General features: G+C 38.8%; 1 protein-coding gene across 1 annotated transcript in view; it reads left to right on the forward strand.

Annotated features, from left to right (window-relative positions):
- TENM2 (teneurin transmembrane protein 2) overlaps window positions 1-14,532 on the forward strand; it is a 2,274,099-nt gene that overhangs the window by 781,745 nt on the left and 1,477,822 nt on the right. Inside the window, exon 3 of the mRNA XM_050962494.1 lies at window positions 12,328-12,405. The gene's annotated coding sequence lies outside the window, so the exon portion shown is untranslated. The remainder of the gene's footprint in view (window positions 1-12,327; window positions 12,406-14,532) is intronic.

The following is a 14,532-nucleotide window of genomic DNA, read 5'->3' on the forward strand; positions in this document are numbered from 1 at the left end:
TACATTCATGGTGGTTAAGTCCATAAATGGCTATTAGCCAGGATGGGTAAGGAATGGTGTCCCTAGCCTCTGTTTGTCAGAGGATGAAGATGGATGGCAGGAGAGAGATCACTTGATCATTGCCTGTTAGGTTCACTCCCTCTGGGGCACCTGGCGTTGGCCACTGTCGGTAGACAGATACTGGCTAGATGGACCTTTGGTCTGACCCGGTATGGCCGTTCTTATGTTCTTATTATACTTTCTTCTGTCTAATGTCTGCTTCCTTTCAGTGCAGTGAATCAATGGACAAAGAGAGCAAGGAGGAGAGGGTTCTGGTGGGGTGTCTGTCCTTTCTTTTTATAGTCCTATCCTCCCTTGTGAAGCATTTTCAACTGGGAGCATCATGATGGGAAATCTGTGTGGACAGGAACAACATGCTGTTTCTTTGCTACAATGTAGATTTTCTGCCCATGTCACCTTTCCTGCCAGTGAATATCCACTCAGTAGGTAAAGACCCATTGACTTTGTTTACACCTGCCTGAGGTGTCAGCTTGCCCTTTGTCTCTGAGGAACTGGTTTGGCAGCTTCTCAGACTAGGAACATATTTTAGCAATATCATACAGTCTAATCTTATTACTTTACATCCAATGTCACCACAAATATTTTACCAGGACAATAATGACCAGCATATTATGAGTTTCATATTTGCATGAATAATTAGTTTCATATTAAAGGAAATCAGTCTAATGAATTTTCTGTATATGCAAGAAGACAATCAGGCAGCCAGGGATTTTGATAGATTGCAGCAATTATCTGCCCAGACCTCATTTATCTCAGCCCCACCCTCAAAACACCTGATATGCCAGGGCTAAGAAGGGTGGCAAAGAACTAATCTAAAATATCCCATATCGGAGTTTCACTTTAAATAAACCTCAAAGGTTCCAGAAGGGGCTAGAGGACATCAGTTTAAATTTCAAACACAATGAAAATTTCTGAATTGTCACCTCCTCCTTAAAAAAGAATTTGAATTAGTTGTGCTCTGAATACTCAAATGGCCAGAAAGGCATTTGGTTAGCTGTTAAACCAATTGAAAAGTCATTTTTCATTACTAATGACCAGCTCAGGAACTCACAATGTATCAATTCTGTCCATCCAAGTTGGATCATTTAACAAGTCAGCTCAGAATTAGCCCATATTACCCCCCTCACTGTTTTTCCATTTATTTTTGCTCTAAACTGAAGAGTCCCTTGTCCCCTACTTTCCTACTTACTAAACTCAGTTTCTACAAAGATTAACAGTAGAGTGAAGTCTGATGAGAATAACAAGGGTTATTTCCCAGCTACACTTTTGCTTTCTTAGCTTTTTCTTCTAATTCTCAAATGATCTATTTATCTTTTCTGTCTCAGAAAATCCAAATGACCCTTTGAGAGTTTTGACTGAGAATGCTGAGCCATGTCCTTTCATTTTTCTTGAGTTGCGCTTTTATCCTAATATATATCAAACACAGTCAAATATTCCCTTTTTCCCTCCCAATTCTGCTTTCTGCCTCTAAGTCTTATAGTGGAGGCCCAGTTATATTTCTGATGGACCTGATTACAATCTGTCTCAAGAGGACATAGAGAGATTCCCATGTTTTCTTTTTCCTGTGATTTTCTCAGCACAGGCTTCCTAGGAATTTTAAAGCACACAAGCATCATGTAAAAGGACTATTCTATTAGATTGTATCATTAGGCTGGTCTTGCAATAACAGTGTAGAACTTTCTTGTGACTATTAATAATCAAAACCCTGGTTTCTACATCACAAGATTTATGGCTGAAATTTGAGAGATACGAAAGCTACTTAGTAATATATAAAAAGCTACTTAGAAATATATTTTAAAAGTTTATAATTTCAACATGAGAAAAATAAAGCAAAAAAATTGACACCTCTAAGGAGTGTAGGGATTTGGGGTGGAGTTTATTTGGGTTTAATTTTTAATACCCTATTTAGTTCAAATTTTCACCTTAAAATCAAATGAAACTATTCATTATTTCATATTTTAGGTCACAATTCAGTAAAGCACTTAAACATGCTCTTAACTTTAAGCATGTGAGTAAGTCCTACTGAAGTCATAGCTTGTTGAATCAGGGCCTTGACATGCATTTGGAAATAAATATTCTCAGGACATCCAAGATTGGTAAATTAGGGCTATCTTGCTGCACACTCTACAGCAATGCCTTCCTAGCCACATGATACTTTGGAAATTCTATTACCTTAAACTTATTGGATGAAATTCTGGCCCCATTGAAGTCAACGGGGCACTTTGCTATTGACTTTAGCCGTGCCAGGATTTCACCCCCTGAGTTTTCCTAGTTGTCCTCCCACTGGTTTTTCTAGGGGAGTTTGTGACCTGGCACAAACCTATATTTTTATTATTGTTTGAACTGCAGAGTAAAGCTATGGGCTAGTGAGCTAGATTTGTTCTGCCTCATCAAGAAATTTATCAGTTAAGTTCTGATTGAAGAATCATCATCAATATTGCCAATGTTAGAGGCAACAAAGAATTCCTATTCCTGGTGTTTGTAGTTCTAGGTGAATACAAAAATCATCACTTTTGACTTTAAGCTAAGCATCTTTGCCCTGGGAAACCCTGAGAGAATAAATATGAAAAACCACAATATTTTTTCTACTCTCACTTTTCTAACTGTAGGGGAAAACATTATTATACTTAACTTTAAAAATAGTCTGTGTGGCAGAAATAAATCCTGTTCTGTCTTCCACTAAATATGTTTTTCTGGAGGCTGTTACATAAGGAAAAAAATCAATACAAATTAATTGTTAGAAAAACATATTGTTTGTACAATTAGAATGTAATTCATTTTGCATCTTCTGATTTCTCTGAGTTACTAAATAATCTTTCACTAGCCCCTAATTAATCAGTGATGCCCAGTCTGCACATTTTGTTTTTGTTTGCAGTTCTTTCATTTCAAGCAGTAAAACCTGAGGATTTTTGATTTTAAGATGTTCTGACTACAACTTATGAGCTTAATAGCCATCACACTGAATTTATGATCCTATATTGCTCTTTAGGGAAAGCTCCTGTAGCTTGCTTGCTGGCTTTGTTTGCAGTAGTCAAAGCCCTAGAGACATCAGCATTTAACTGTGGTTTGAGATTGCTGAAGTGTATCATTCCACCAGATTAGGTGGCCTACACAGCACCTCTAATAACAAATGGCTTTTGAGGGTTGTTTGTTTGCTTTTTGGAGAGGGAACAGATGAGGTTGGGGAACCACACACATACTGTGTTCAGGACAGGTTGTCTTGTTGTTCAGTAATTCCTGAAGAAAGTGACTTGCTGTTGTCTCTGTGTTGAGCTGGAACATGAATGTAACTTGGAATGAACCTATGTCTCATGTTTTTATTCATTGTTAGCTGACCCATTGGTCAGCCCTATGTCACTGTGATTAATCATTCAGACTCCAGTTGTCCAAAGAGACATTTCTAAAGCCTCTTCTGAACAAAACAAAAAAAGGAGGGGGAATAAAGCAAAGTACTAGCAAAACAAAATGGGTTAATCCTTGACATGAGAATTTATACCAAGTATAGCAAATGAACAGAAGGGCTGTTGTATGTGAATGATTAATAGCTGCTACGATTGCATCTGTGACAAGTGATTAATAAAGTTTGTGATTAAGAAAAATACTTTCCCTTCTTTTCCTAAGTGTGCAAATCTTGCAGCTCCACCTTAGCCTGCACAGTTGTTCAATTACAATGCAGAACTATTTGTAATTCGGATGTCACTAAATATTACTGATTCAAACATCTTCAAAATAAAGTTACACTTGATCTGTTAAATACTAAGGAGATGAGGAAACCCAGCGTGTCCCTTGTAAAGGCTCTTTAACCTGGTGAAGGATTGTTTTTTACATGCAGTTGTCTCTGCTCAATAGCATCTAAATTACCAGCTTGGAAAATGTGGTATATTAACATAGAGCTGTTTGTACATTTGGGGATTGTACAAGCTAGTGATCAGAGGAGAACTCAAGTTGCAGAGTCCAGATCATTTTTTCATAACTAGAGCTGTGTGAAATATTTGCTCTGAGCCTTGAACCCATCCAGAAATAGCTTTGGGTTTGGTGTGTTTCAGAACCTCAGACCATATTACTGAGAAGCTGTCAAAATTGGGTGGAAGTTGTTTGCAGACCTACACTCTGATTTCCAGACAGCCTCCTACTAACACCCCACCAAGCTCATTCTCCAGCCTATGGGATCTTTCCTGTACTTGGAGGTTCAGGTCTATGCAAAGCTTTAGAGGTAGATTTATTTCAGACCCTGCAGATTGAACATTCTAGGCTCAGTTAGCAAATCCATTACAAACCAAACCTTAAAATAACTCAATAAATATCATGAATCAGGACCATTTTACATAAATGACAGTACAATGTGATAATATAAGCAATTTGATAGTACACAAACAATGGTTCAGTGCTTGTAGGAGAACAGGGCCTCCTGTAAGGTGTCAAAACCTGGGTCACATACAGTAGACTCCTCAAACTTCATGAATGATACCATCAGTGCCTCCACAAGATCTTCTGAATCAAGTGGGATGATTGATGCACCAGCATCAGCATTCTGTCCCAAGCCGAAACCTCCAGCATTGAAGCTATGATTATCTGCCACCAACTCCATTGGGTTGACCATGTTCTTCAAATGCCAGATAATCGACTTCCAGAGCATGTAATGTTCTCACAACTGAGCCAAGACCAATGGACGAGGAGAGGGCAAAAAAAAGTGTTTCAAAGACACCCTCAAAGCCAACATGGCAAAGTGAATATCAACATAAACTCATGGGAAACCCAAGCCCTCAACTGATTGAGGTGGAGAAGGACCTTGTGGCAAGGATTCCAGCATTTCAAGACTCAAAAAAGACAACAGGAAGCAGAGAAACAGGAAAGAAAGGAGGAAATAACACTCTGCAGCTCAACTCAACAATCCAAAACCACTCCTTCAGCTGAAAAATGTCTACCCCAATTGTGACAAGATCTGTAGATCACAGATTTGTCTCATTAGCCACCTGTGAATCCACCACTGATAACCAGCTATCATTTCATGGAAGACAATCATCCTCTAATTCCAAGGGATCACTGATAGATAAATAGAATATAGGAGGCCCCTCTTTCTCTCTTTTCTCTCTCTGCTATGATATACTCTGCCCCCAGGCTGGGGGGAGAAGGAACCTCAGACTCCTCCCATTATCTCCTGTGTAAATATATAGGCCATGTAGTGTTCCAGACAGTCAATACATTTGGGGTCTGCTGGACCAGAATGGTGAGTGAATCAAGGTCCCTTGCTGAAAATTCCTTAAGTTTATGTCTCAATGTTGGAAGCTCTATCACCTCAGCTAACGTCAAGTGTACAATCTAAGATGAAGTGAAAGTTTGTCTTTTAAGTACCTTTTAGGAGCCAAACCGTATAGAGTGTTATCAAAATCAACACTTTCTTGAATATTATGTAGAAGTTAATTCATTATTTACTTGCTTTATATACATTAGTCACCTATTTCCAAAATAAGAAATAATCAGTATTCATTTTCCTTCTTATGTCTGGTAACATAGTTCCCTAGCATTATATTACATCAATGCTGACCTTTCTACCATACTACATAATCACTGCTGTGGCCTGGCAAGATTTTTTTTCATAAGGTACAAAATCTTACTTGCCCGTTGAGTTTTAATCACAGATGCAACTTCTTCACTAAATAAGTCTACTGTAGTGTTATTGACTGATAGAAAAGTCACTTGCCATTTGTAACAGTCACAAGTTAAACCTGAATGATCTGAAATTGTATATGCCCATTCAGCTGAAAGAGTTGCTGGCATGCTAAAAAGATTAGCTGATGTACTCTTTATTTTCCCACTCCAGGTTATTTCCTGGAGCGTACGCGCTCTCATAAGTAAAACCTCATGTATTCTGCAAAATAAAATAGAATCCTGTAACTGTCTTGACCTTTTTAAATATTGTTTGATCGATCTTGCTTGTTATAATCCCACTAAGCTTTGAAGAAGAGATAGAATAGCTAGCCAATCAAAATTCAGAATCAAGAGGGGTTTGGGCTTAGATGTGCAAAACTATACAAACACTAATACCATCACTTCTGAGGGGTCCCTTCCACCCCCGTCCTCTGCTGTAAACCGTCTCTAAGTTTTATTATTTTTTCACTAAGGCATCTTTTTTTAAACAAACTACAAACCGTTGCTAAACCAATATGTTCTGTAAATCTCAGGACTCTAAGTGGGTAACCAAAGCTAGCACTCTCTGAAGAAGCACAATGGCAGGGCAGTCACCCTTAGTTTTCTGTTTGTTGTACTATTAATTCTGTATACTACATTAATTCCATTTTTCAAACAATTTTAACCTTTGGGGCAAGCATTGCAAAATGGTTGTCCAACCCTATAAAACCATCTCCCCCCTCTAGCAAACAACTGCTAAACATCAGTAATTCGTTCTGAATGAATGTCATTCCTCTTGCAGAGACCATGCTATTTACATTTAGCTGTTAATATTTTAATTAACAATGTAAGTGCATTGTTTGCCTTGTGAGTTCAATGGGAAAAAACTCTACAAATAAACAGCAGTTCCCTTTTGGACAATCACTTTGTAAATTAGCTTGCTTTGTCAATAAAACCCATGCCTATCAGTGCTTCAAAGCAGCAGGGGCAAGGATGTTCATTTACTTAAGCAGTAGGTTATACCATTAGTGTGCATGATTGGTGTTAATTAGAAATGTGTGTGGATGTCTCTGTGTCACACAAACCATTTTATAAAAAATCTCTTAACAATGAGATTATTAATTCACGAAGCATGAATGCTTGCGTTTGTTTGGGGTTTTATTTTTTTAATTATTTCTTCTTATTATCTATTACTTATATTAGAGTAGCAGTGAAAATGTACTAGGTGCTCTACAGATGTAAAGAAAGATACAGTCCCTGCCTTGAAGAGTGTATGATCAAAGGGGCTGAAACTGCAGATGCTGGCGCATGTGGGTCTCAGTTCAGCCTAAGTATGAGGTCTGCTTAACTTTAAGCACATGGATGATCCCATCCTAATTCCATAAACCATTTAAGCATGCGTTAAGGCCCTGTTGATTTCCACATAACTTAAGCATGTGCTTAAGCTGCTGAATTAGTCAGAAATGGGCACACTTGAGTATAGGGCACTCCTTAGGCACAAGGTTATGCAAGTGTTTGCAGAATCAGACCCTGCATGTATGTCAATTGCTAATGTATATTTTTACAGCATATTTCTGATATGTCTTGAATGGAGTTTTTAGGGCTATATTGTGCACTGCTTCATGAAGAACTTTCCTTTGGTTTCAGTAGTGGGGTCTTTTGAGACACTGACACAATGAGAATGTCATTCAGCAAACCACATTAGCTAGCTTGAGCTAAAATAGCTGTGAACAGATACAGCAGCTTGGCTTTTAGCTTGGGCTATGAGCTCACATTCAATTCAAGGCTCCCATATAAGCTTTATTCAATCTGCAAAAAGAGTTAGAACCTGAGCTGTGATGCATTTGTTGCTATTTTAACTAAAGGTGGCTAATCCAAGTTAAGAACATGCTTTCTTTTGCAGGGTAGATATGCCTGTAGACATGTTATTCAATGCATTTTGTTCAAATAAGAAAAAGATCAGTTAAAAGAAAATGATGAATTATAAAGGTAAACACCACAGCTTGCTTAAGGGAAATGTTTTCAGTACTGAAGTTGTTATTATTTTTTAAAAAATGACAGAAAGCACCCTGTTCCCACTTCCTTTATTGCTGGGACTGTACCTTTAAGGGAGGTAGTGTTCAGCCTCTGGGTAAGCCAGTCCCCTATGCAAGGGGGAAAATAAGAGAGACAATGCAGTTGGTATTTGGACTAAGTGGGAAGAGAGGATGAATGAGACATTTTCTCCTGTTACATCTAGGGCATGAGATGACTGTAGAGCCAGTGCAGAAATGAGCCTCCACTCCTGAAGGTGTCTCCCCCACCGAGGATTGAGTGGTGCTAGAGTGGTTGGGTAGACCAATTAATTCCACAGGCTGCACCTAGAGCAGGAGCCAGCAAGCAAGATATTAATTAGGAATGTGTGGGGCCTATAAAGCTAGGTAGCAGCCACAGAGAGGAGGGTTGAGAAGGAAGGGTAGTTATTTTCTGGGAAGAGAGAGGATGGTTTGGGTGCTGCAGGGAGATAGTCTGCAATTACTCCCTATGAGGAGGATTCTTGGAGCTGGTACAGCTAGAAAGAGAGAAGGGGAATTAGAGTGTAAGAAGCAGCCCAGGGAAGGGGCAGTGAGGGAGGAGAAAGGAAGTATAAAGCTGCTGAGCTGAGGGTCCCTGGACTAGAACCTTGAGAAGAGGGCAGACCTGGGATCCTCTATGAGTCAGTGAAGGAGTGGCACTAGGGCAGTGAATGGGAAGATTGTCTAGGACTGTGGATGGCCTGTACCCTGGAAGGCGGAGCACTGGGAGAGCTAGCCAGAGAGCTAAGTCATGAAAGAGATGCTGGGGGTCCTGGAGTGAGAGCAGAGCTGTTGACCAGAAGGAGAGAGAGAATAGTGGTGTGCAAGTTGCAGAAGAGGGTGTCTACCTCAAGAGCTAATCCTCAGAGTGACCAGGAAGAAGTACTAGACCAGTGGTGAGTGGAGCATCCCATCATATGGTGCTCTAACCAAACCAGTGGTCCCCCAGATTTTTCCATTGTACCCCATTTACCTGTAATGGAACTTGTTTGTGTGTGCCCTGCCCCACCCCTGGGTGCTGGGGCCAGGAGCTGTGGTTGGGAGCCAGGGGCTGTGGGTGGGGCTGGAGCAGAGCTGAGGGAAGAGTGGGGTTGGGTGGCTTTTTCCTTGCCCCCTGTTGGGGTGCCCTGGGCCCCACCACATCTCCCCAAATGTTCTTCTGTGCACCCCACAGTTTGGGGACCACTGACCCAAATGGATATCCTTGAACAATCAAGATCTTAGTATTAACAGGAAAAAAAACAGTTTTCTTCAGCTGCATTACTCCAAAATTGTTCTTATGCATCATTGAGATGGAATCTAACTAAATAGAACTCCATCTCAGACATCATCACATATTCAGGCTGCTTTGAATTTCAGAAACTGGTAAAAATATGCTGATAAGTTAAAAAGTTAATGATGGCTTGTAGAAAGCTGCAGGGGGAAATATATACATCAGATGTGCAATACACCAAAATAGTTTCAAGATGCATTTGTGTGTGAGGATGCATATATGTAATATAAATTCTAGTTCTCCAAGAATATTGAGATCTCAGTCTTGCTGATCTTCCTCCTTGATTTCCACCAGAAACCACTAACCTTTGTTTATTACATCATACTTATTTCCCAGTAGCCCTTTGTCATATCACAGACGATTATGATGATTGGCAGAGGAAGAAATAGCTGGACATCCTTAGTAGTAATAAATGTGAGAAAAGAAATGCAGAAGATACGTAGGCACAAGATTGTTTCTAGTGTTTTCCATCAGGTGCCAAAGTTATTCTTCATTAAGGGGAGGGTCTTATAAATATTAACAATCAGTTTATTTTGCCTTGATATATTCTCATGTCTGTGCACTACAGCCTGCCCTCCTTTTGTAGGTCACTGAACTCAGTATATTAAAGACTAAGGATAAAATCTTGGCCCCATTGAAATCGATAGCTGGGGCTAGAATTCCACCCTAAAGGCCTAATCCTGCTCCCACTACAGTCAATGGTGAATAATGCCATTCACTTCACTGGGAGCAGTGTAAGGCCCTCAGAACTGATCCAAAGCTCACTGAAGTCAGTGGGAGTATTTCCATTCATTTCCGTAAGCTCAGGATCAGGCATTGAGGACTCCAGGTTTTGACCCTATGCTTGTAGATGCGTTAAAATATAGAACCAGTTGTGTTCTTGGTTACAGTTGTGACCACAAGCTAACCCCACTAAAGGTCTAGCAGAGTAAAATGTGGCTCACCATCTTGCTAAGTCACTTTAAATGATAGTAGAATTTCACCTTATCTGCAGTCCTTTGTTTATATGACTATCATGACCACCTTCAATACTTAGGCAACTTTTGATGTGAACTTGCTCATTCACATCCCAAATGCACTGATGTATATGTTTGCTTTTCTTTTGTGTGCCATAGTGATCTAACAGACTAAGCCTCTGTGTGAAATGATTGGGTACATTGATTTAGTATGGCAAATCTTAACCATTAGTCCATCAAATTTTGTTTCTTCTGCAATGGGCCAGCCTCTGATGTTTCAGAGGAATGTGAAACATCCATGATGGTCACATAGGCCCCAGTTCCACAAAATACTTAAGCAAGTGCCTAACTTTAAGCATGTAATTAGGCCCTCTGAAATCAATGGGATTTGGGAATACCTGGCTAAATCAGGGCCATACCCAACTGTGTGTTGCTGTATATTGGTAATTCCTTTTCTGAAACCTGAAGTGATCAATTTATGCCTTGAAATGAGTTTTTATTAACAGAATTTTAGCTTCTACACTTACATATATTATTGGCTACAAAATTATCCTGGCCTTTAAAAAGTAAGTAAATAAATAATCCAGCTATACTTCCATATATACCACAAAAGAGAATTTATGTATGTTACTACTCTACTCTTTGAGTTTGCTGGAGAGAGATTATTATAAAATAATCCAAAATAGAAAAAAAAATTGTTTATATCTAATATAAGAAGCATCCATTGCCTTATGAAGAAATTGTACATCATAACTTATACTGATGGCTCCCAGTTTTAATGTGTTCCCCAGCATATATAGCATTGGTTTCTGAGCTTAAATAGAATTTACTGGCAGTAGGTCAACCTGTGACAGAGAATAACAAGTAGTAATGCTGTACTCATTTTGACTTCTGTCAAGGAAGACTGGGTATGGGCTGTTAAACTTGTGACCTCAAAATCTCATACAGACCAATGCTTGTAGAGGAAAATCTTCATAATTTTGCTGTTTATATTTATCTGACAATGAATAAACAATGATGATCTGTGTAAGTGAATGTCAGGAAATTCCACCATCTATGTTGGATATATTATTGGGCCAGAACTTCAGTTTGTGTGAATTAGCATATTTCCACTTGTGCCAGTGAAGCTATTCCAATATACACTAAATGAATATCTGGACCGTCATTTTCAGTAGGTTACTGTAAAGTAGACATATGTAATGCTTTACAGAATGTCCCTATGCCAAAGCCAAGAGTCCTAATTTTAATAATCAGGAGTCCTGATTTTACTAAAAGCAAAGTGGCCTAGTAGACAGAGCAGGGAATAGAGATTCCAGGTATCTTTGGATGAGTTACTTCACTGTCTTTTACCTCCACTTCCCATGTGTAAAATGGAATAATTATACTGACTTCCTTTGTAATGTGCTTGGAGATCTAGGGATGAAAAATGCTATATAAGAGTTGGGTATTATTATTATTTTACCATGATGGACCAATTTTTTTAAGAAGCTAGCTGGACTAATGCTGTGATATGACTAAGGTGTATTTCTGTATAAGTGCTCTGCAGATTGCTGTTGGCCTGAGGCTGGAAAAGATACCACATTGATTTGGTTTTAAAGGATTTTGTAAGCAAATGTATACAAAGTACTTAAGGTCCCTGGGAGCATAGTGTTCAACAAAAATCCACAAAAGATCCTGCTGATGTTGCAAAGCACAATCAGCATAAACTATACACAGTAAATGAAATATTACAATATAATATTGTGATTAATACTAACAAAAACATCAGGTCTTGCCTCCGTTAACCACATTGGTCATTAAAATGTAAATACTGATTATAAGCTACATCATTGCTTATTATGCTGGGAAGAAGCTCAAGTGAGGATGAGTCAAGCCATTTCAAACTTCAGCCACTGATAGCCCGTGAAGTCTTTGGGCATTTCACTCCTCTCTCTCTCTCACTCTCTCTCTGAACCAAGTCTGTGTGCTGTATTGTGGTTTAGGGCCTGATCCCATGACGTTCAGAGCTCCCTCACTTCCCATTGACTTAAATAAGAGCACTCCATGCATTCACAGTTGGTGTTCAGCAAAATGTTCTCGTTTCTGAGATAGAGTCCTATCTGGCATCTATTGAATGGTATTTTTTTAACAGTAACTTCAAGAGACATTGTATCAAGCTCCTAATAGTTTAAAGAACTAAAAATAAACTGGGTCTGAACAGCAGTGATTTGAGGATGCCATGTAATTTTAGGTATGCATACCCCTTTTGAAGACAGTAATCTATGAGCTGTATAAAACAAAAACAAACAGGAGAAAGCTGCCCATGTCCTAATGCCCTGTATTTCTCCATATTTCTCTCTTTCTCTCTCTATCATAGGTTTTCGAATAGTGTCTGTTACTTTAGGATCTGATCTTCAACTCTAATCTTCTTGTCTTCTGTATTACATATAAAGCGGTAAGTGATTTTTTTTGCCCACTGACTGATTTTGTTTTGTTTTTGTATGATGGATTTATACTTTAAGAAGATATCTCTGGAAACATAAGGTGAAATCAGCCTTAACAAAGTAAATGGCAATACTCATATTTGTTCAATGGGTCCAGAATTTCAGTCATGATGTCTTGGAATTCATAGACTAGCACAATTTGGCAAATGAAGTAAATGAGTCACAACTAAGATTTTCAAAAATGACTAGTGACTTTTTTGGTTGCTCAGCTGGAGGTGTGTTTAAAAAAACCCTGATTTTCAGAAAGTGGTGAGTACCCCTTCCCTGAAAATCAAACGTCTTCAAGGTGTCTGAAGTCAAGCACCTAAATACTGAGGCATCACAAGTCACTTTTGAAAACCTTGGCTTGTGCATCAAACTAGAATCAAACATTGTGAGCATCCATTTCTGAAATGCACAGAAACCTAGATATGGATTCGTTTGTCACAGTCACTGGTGACAATTTAAGAAATGGATTAATCACTGAGTAAAACTTATTTCTATCTGACACTAGCTCCCTACTTTTTTACCTAATACCGCTTGTGATAATCACAGGCAAATCCTAGCTTGGTGTGTGGTGTATGATGGATTTATACTTTAAGAAGATATCTCTGGAGACATAAGGTGGTTTGTTTTTGTTTTGTTTTTTTGTGCTTTGTAATAAACTCACTTTGCTCAAGTGTGATAAAATGAGTCATGCTAATAATTACAGTGGAATAACATCACACTTCTTTGTCTATTACTAATGCACCCACTGGACCTAAAAACTTGAATTTCAGTCCCTTTAAAAGCATTGACCTTGGCATCACCAAATCAGAAAAAAAGGATTAAAAGCTGTAGAACATGTGATTCTGATTTGTTTTCCAAGATATTTGTACTTAGAGGAGGAAGCAGGTACTTCAGAATTGTCAAGACCATCAGGATAGGGAGAAATTAATTCTTGGAAAAGGTTTCTTAAAAGCATGAGAGTGATTTGTAGAACAAGAGTTTGCAGACCTGCTTTACTTCAGCTCAATTGAACCATCTGTGTATGACAATGTATTGTTTTTGACAGAAAAATGAGTGCTGATGGAAATGTAAATATCAAAGAGGAGTTATAACAATTCATTTGACATACTGTGCCTTATTTGGTGGGGTGTGTTTAGTGGGTAGACAGGAAGCCAGGATGCAGAGGGAAAATTGCTAGAGGTTTTTTGGTGTCCAAGAGCCTCTTTTATTTTCAGCAAGTATTGTATATGGAAAAGAGTCTTTCAGACTTCATGTCAACCTGAGACATACATATGTCCTTCCATTGATACTGAGCTACTTGTCCAAGGCTCAATTCTCTCAGGTTGACATGAAGTCTGAAAGACTTTTCCATATATAGGCAGTTTGTGTGTGTGTGTGCGCACATATATTAAAAAAACTGCCTAAATATGGTTTTGAGTTCTAATATTATTTATGCTACATTGTATTGCACTCATGTTCCTGGTTTTTCTTTTTTGTGATCTGATCCCAGTTTTTAACTTGCAAATATTTTCAGTTGGAATTACTTATGTGAACATGGCTTGCTATTCCATCCTCTGCTAAGAAATCCTGCTTAACTCATATGTGTACTTCCAAATGTACGGAGCAACAAAGTGTCAACTCACTTAACCCCAAGTGCTGTCATTACCCTTGTGTTGGGCTGCCAGTAGAGAAGAGACTAATTTTTATGCATGAATATGATCCTGCCATTGAAGACAGTGCCACAGGAAACTTTTTCTGCATTTCTGAGCCAGACTCAGAATTACTTTTCAGGTGGTGTGGAAGATCATGATGCACAGGGATGAAATTCATGAGAAAGAGGCGGTGATGGTAGGGGTGACTATTACAGTAGGCATGAGCTCCTTCTCACTTGAGATTGATTTTATTTTTCTTATTGTGCAGTCTCTTCTACCTGGCCTGTAACATCAGTACAGAAAGTTCACTCTTCTTCCACATTGATCATATCTGACATGCAGTTGGGCACCTTATCTGTACAAATCTCTCTGAAGTGTGCTACATTGGTCTCACCCCATTGTTAAAAAGCTAGCATGGTGCCTTTGAATTGGGATCTAAAAATCTGTCAAGAATACACT

This window comes from Gopherus flavomarginatus, chromosome 7 (assembly GCF_025201925.1).
Source record: "Gopherus flavomarginatus isolate rGopFla2 chromosome 7, rGopFla2.mat.asm, whole genome shotgun sequence".
Taxonomy (NCBI): Eukaryota; Metazoa; Chordata; order Testudines; family Testudinidae; genus Gopherus; species Gopherus flavomarginatus.